The following is a 6,332-nucleotide window of genomic DNA, read 5'->3' on the forward strand; positions in this document are numbered from 1 at the left end:
TGCTTCTTTCCATCTTGGAAGGGCATGATCCATTGTCCCGCGAGTCCTCTGAGTAGAGATTCCACATATGGAATCTTAATTTCATCATGGTGATCTCCGTATCTCTTAACGGCAAAATATCCCTCGCATTGCGCTAAGAATATTCGTAGCTTATCTTTGGCTCCTTCATATGTGTCGGGCTCCTTTGCTTTTGGTCGTTGGATGTTGCCTTGTCCTGTGTTTCTTGTTGCTGCCAGAAATGCCCGAAACTGATTTTCAGTCATCCCAAGTATACTAGTTCCTGGTGCCGGAACGGCTGGGGCCTGTGGCCCAGGTACTGCTGATCCCGACATTCTCGCAGGTCGTGGAGTTCCAGCAGGAGAGCTATCGACTGGTGATCATTTCTCTGGGGTTACTGGGCTTGCTGCTCTCAAGGGTTCTGCTGAGATGTAATCTAGGGCGTCGCTGAATCCTCCTAGATTAAGATTTTGATCGTCGATGTCAATATCTCCTTCCCTGTCTGGGTTGAAGGATGCCGTCTTGTATCGTTTAGTGTCGCACTAGGTGACGCTTTGTAAGGTAACGATCCCTCTCTGGATAGTTAGTTCTTGGCAACGGGGAACGATACTTCTCATTTCTGTCTCTTTCTTCCTTTGTCTTATGATAGCTCTAGGCTTCTGCCTGCATTACTGATAGTACAAGACCTTTGTCTTCTATCGGGAATGCCTATCGTAAGCTTTCTCTAACTCGTCTTCGTGAAGAACCTTCCTTGGTGTAACAATAATGTTGCAGCAAATATAAAGATCGTAAAGGTGTTTTATATTTGTTTTAAAGTAATAAGTAGGAAAAGTACTTAGAACAAAGCGTGAAGAACCTATCCTCCTCAGCCGCATCGGCCTCCTTATATAGTGTTCTTCCGCCCATAGTCATGTGACCTAAAGTGGTCACATGTGCAAAACAAAATCATAACAAACTAATCATGTGACCAACATGGTCACATGTTCAAACCCCATGACCTCATAGCGAGGTCATGTGCGAAAAACTCATAAACTAATCATAACGCAATAAACCAATCATATGACTCAACCAAGTCATATGTGCGAAACATAAATCATATGCATAAGGCTTACCCTCAAGGCATACTCGCAAGGTACACTTGTAAGGCACACTTGCCCTTTGTACGTCCCATGACTCATATTTGAGCCATGTGCGAAAGCATCACAAATCCCACAAATAACAAATCCTATGACCCGAATGAGTCATATGTGTGAAACAATAACATACCTGTGACTCATAACTATGGGTCACGTGAAAACCCTTTCCTCGCTAAGTCACGTTTGTGACAAGTATAGAGAGAGATTGTCTAAGAAGGCTCAGTAAGATTGTTTTAGTTCAGAACTATGAAGAATGCAGTAAAGAGGACAATAAAGGTATTGTGACAAAGATTTGTAACAGAATAATTTATATAGTTAAGATCTCTTCTCTGTTACTTGATGATGTCTGTAAAGCTCAGGAGGTACTTTGATATTTATATCCCATATCTGAGTATTTGGAGACTACTTCCAACTAATATAAAACTAAGTATCTCTCTAAAATCTGTGCATAACTATAACGAGACTCCCTGGAGTACTATTGCAATTAGCTAAACCTATACTAATACTGGTATCAAGAGACTACCGTAGCAGGAATGGTGGTAGACCAGAGTATACTAAGTAGAGGTACTATTAGTTAAGTACTTCAGTCGGATATGCTATGCCATACTAGGAAGTACATAGGTACTAGTAAGGAGCAGTGGTTACCCTACTGGGTAGGGTAACTCCAGTAGTCAATTTGGAAGTTACCCTGAATTATGTAACAGTAAGTCTGGATAAAGTTACCCTACTCTGTAGGATAAGTCCGTGTGCTATTAGTCTAACTTGAAACTAGAGTTACACTATCTTGAGTCACAGGTTACCCTGCCATGGAGTCAAGTTACCCTACCTTGAAAGTAATTTGTTAAGTAGCACTTTGTGGGAAGTTATTAGATCGTCTATCACATAAAACTACATTAAATGTTTGAATTTCAAGTTGTGCAGATCACTCCTACATATCTAGTTGATCTTTAAACAAGCTATGACTTGTAGGTATGGTGGCTAATACTTCCCTCCAGTCCTGCTATAAGTCCTTAGCATCATGGGCTACAGTCTGAAAAGTTGCTATAAGTTTAGTAGAAGTCTTTAAGTGGAGATATTCCTGTAATACCATATATGCTCATAGCGTCCAGTCGACTGAAAGCTCTTTGGTGGATATATAAGGAGGAAGAGGAGAGCCTGGAGAATGACATCCAGGTAGTTTCATGCAAAACAGACCAGAACTGAGAGAGTAATACTACTATAAAGTTAGAAGTAGTATATAAAATTACCAGAGGCCTGTATGTATGGTAACTGAAGTCCATTGCCCTGAAAGTGTAATAGTATGGAAGAATTGTTAATGGCTCTAAGACACTAGTCTGAGGTCACATTAAGACCTACTTCTAAAAGAGTTGAGAGTGTGTAATACCTATTTGTAGTAAATCTCTGAAAAAGTCCATCAGGGAAACTACATGGCCATCATCGGGAAGAATATACAATAGAGTAGAACCGGATAGATGTTCAGAGACAGTAGATGCTCAATGAAGACTATAGATATATGGGTAGAGAGTTCCATAGTTAGTATAGTATCTGCTCAGGTATAATAGTTTACCACGAATATATCTGTCATATAAAGAGTTTGTACTTCTGCAGTTTCATTAGGTATGCACCATATAAAACTATTCTGTCAGGTAGATATTAGAAAGCTATGGAATAGTCTAGTTCACTATGGAGAATCTTTGGCCTAATCCATAGTGGTTTGCTTGACAACCCACTGGAGTTGGGTACTCACAAATGCAGAGTAGTGATGGGAAGTTTTTTTTATTTTTATTTCTATTTTTATCGTGTATTTATTGTTAAGGTACAAGAAATTGCATGCAGTATGAGCTATGTCAGTGGCGTAAACAAAACCAAGAAGTATGCATCTCTCCTCCTGCCAGGCAAAAATCAAGAGCTCCAAGCTTCTCTAGTATGGAGCCAACCATACATCTCATCCTGAATCAAGACTATTCTTATAATACAAGCAAACTCAGTTTTAAGAGAAACCCAAGATAAGACAAGTAGGGAGCTACAAGGAAAAATTTACAGGAAATCTCAGCCTGAAGGTACAAAGGAAAATCCAAAACCAATAACCACCAGGCAAGCATCCAACAGACCTGTTGGCTTAAAACCTAACCCTTTATTAGGTCCATGCAGGGACAGATCTACCAGATTTAGTGGGCTCTCCATTAAGACAGTAGTAGGCAGAGCATGATTCTGACTGGCCTGAGACAGTACAATATTAATGAATGGAGAGGGGCCAGGACTGGCACTCCTTGAAGGAAAACATGGGAAGACAAAGAGATCTAGTCAACTTTGCTCCAGGAGGTTAAGGGTAGTAGAAAGATACCAGCTGAAAAGAGAGATGGTAGGATTCTAGCCAGGTGTAGATTATAAGGTAGTAGGGTACTAGTAGATCAAACAATAGTAAGACAAGAGGAGGAGTAAACCTAAAGGCAGAAACAATTATCGGAAACCTGTTTGGATCTTAACTATGCAGCCTCCTTGATTCCTTAGTACCCTCAGTTGTCTTCTGGTCTCACTCCTGTAGTCCCTTGTTCTAGGAGAAATAGCATCACTTACAAGATGAGATACAACCATGTGTTAAGCATAGGGAGGAGGAGGGTGGCGAAATTGACCGTAGCCTGTTGAAGTGACTAAAGCAACCTCTACCTAGGATCATTTCACAGCTAACCAAAGTCATGATAGTTTTACACTTAGGTAGAGAAATACAGAAGGAATCTATTGAAATCACATATATCAAACTATATTCCCAGCCATCTATTGAAGGGAAAGAGGCAAAGCTCGACCATGCTGATACTAAGTGAGGCTAGAGCAAAAGCGAGAAAGAAACAAAGACCAATATCATAAGAGGTTAGGATAGGGTCAGGAGGATCTCAAGAGCATAGACCTTAGGAGAGAAGGCTGGAAAAGTGTCTTAAAGCAATAAGAGGATAAGAAGTAATAGCTTGATCACATCATTGAGGAAGGACTAGACATGAAAAGTCTTGAAAAAAGTAATAATGTTGAGGTCTGCCCAAATAGGAAGTATATTTCAATCACTGGAGGTGTAGGGGAGACGGTCGATAAGTAGTGATAGAGACTCTTTTTTTATTTCTATTTTTATTCTATATGTATATCCAGTTTTATTTATATTCAAAGTAATAGCCAGTTCCCCTCCTATTTCACTATCGCTCATGGTTAGGAAAAGCAAGTATGGCGCTCCAGGTTTTTTATTTTTTTCCTAGTAGAAAGTCTGATAATCCACCTAGCAATGCTAACCTCCCATAACAACAATTACTTCCAAGTCATAGGAGCTAGTTCTACTACTATTTAATAATACTTATACAAGTATTACATGCTAGACCTGTTTTATTTTTAACTAGATAAGCTTAGAAAATACTTGCTTTTAGTAATATACCTCTATTGCCCTGTAGGCTACAAAGTCTCAGTTAAAAGCTACAAAGTTAGCATTTCTTGTGATAGAATCAACTGATACACAAGAATCTGAATCAGATTCACTTTTAGAATTCTTACTATCATTCCTAGTATCCATATTTTCTATGATAGCCTGTTCCAATTATTCCCTTGTAGTAAAAGTTTCAAACTCATCAGCTCTACAACCTAGGTGTAACGATCCCTCTTTGGACAGTTAGTTCTGGGTGACGGGGAACAATACTTCTCTTTTCTGTTTTCTTCTTTCTTCGTCTTACGATAGTACTATACCTCTGCCTACATTACCGATAATACAAGACCATTTTCTTCTACCGGGAATGCCTATCATAAGCTTTCTCTAACTCTCCTTCGTAAAGGACTTTCCTTGGCTTAATGATAACGTTGCAATAAAGATAAATATCGTAAAGGTGTTTTATATTTGTTAAAGTAATAAGTAGGAAAAGAACTTAGAAGTCAATCTAATTTTATTTAAACTCGTACTGCCAACACTGGCATATGACGAGCCCCCACCAGCAAAGAGATACCGCTAACCGGTATACCACTAATCCTTAGCTAACTAAGTCTACGGCCCCGTACCTGCCATCCCTGAGTCATGTCCGCACGGGAACTAATTACAAGACCATCGAACAACCCAGCTCCCGCCCCAGTCCAAGTCCGTAGCCCCTCTGGTATGAAGCCAACCAGCACTAAGCGTAGCCGAAGTTGAGCAAGAGACCGATTCAACCAGGTTCCTCGTCCAACAAAATTAAAACCACTACCACTCGGTCTGAATACCATCCCACGAAACCTCCACCACAGTAGAAAACCAACAAACAAACTCACATGTCCTACAGGCGATACAATGGCAGAGAGGAGGTGACCAACATGTCCACCTCTCGCATCCGCATGCCAGGCCGTCGACCCTATGAACTCACTTTGCCAAGTGCCTCTGAAGAGCGTAATGGTGAGGAGGACCTGTACCCACTGCCTGTCCCCCAACACAAACTTATAAACATAAGAAATACATAGAGGTGGTGACAGACCTAAATGGTCAGTGGAGCCTATTTCCCACCCATGGTGCCTTGCCCCCGCCAGCCATGCCCATTGCCAAACCAAAGAAACCAAACAAACTCTACAAAACCCAGCACGCAAGACCAAAACAAGGCCAACCAGGTGGTCGCAACCCACTATCCGCACAGGTGGCCATCAGCCAACCGGTCCATTGGGGGGCTTTGCAGCACTCAGCAGCTCCCCCCAACAGCCCAAGCCGGACTGGAAACACTTACTTAGACATCGCCCAACCTAACGCATGCCCGACCGGTGCTCGCAGATGCCTCTCCCCTCCCAATCAGCTCCCCCCAAGCCCTACACACCTAGCGTCAAAGAGCCCACCCAGCCCCCTCAGCTCCTCAGACAGATCAACCATCTAAGAGCCACAGGATAGCTATACCTAACCGCATCAGGCAGCTACTAGTCTTGGCCACACCAACAGAGCCACAACCCTCAACTCTATGGAGCCGAGTGGAGCCCACCAGCCAAAGCCGGGAGACACAAAGGAGGTAGCACCAATACCCGAAGGCACCAGCACCAGCCACACCATCTAACCCAGCCGAACCGAAGTGCAACCGAGTTGGGAAAAAGGTAAGCAGAGCCAGCCAAAGCCAGCCCCACAGGTCCGGCAATAGGCCCGGACTGAAAAACGGGCAAGAGGCATCCCCAACTGACGCGAGCCACCCGATAAGCGCTAGATCGTAAGCATACTTGGCCCTA

The sequence above is a fragment of the Tuber melanosporum genome (genome assembly GCF_000151645.1).
Source record: "Tuber melanosporum whole genome shotgun sequence assembly, scaffold_12, strain Mel28".
Classification (NCBI taxonomy): domain Eukaryota; kingdom Fungi; phylum Ascomycota; class Pezizomycetes; order Pezizales; family Tuberaceae; genus Tuber; species Tuber melanosporum.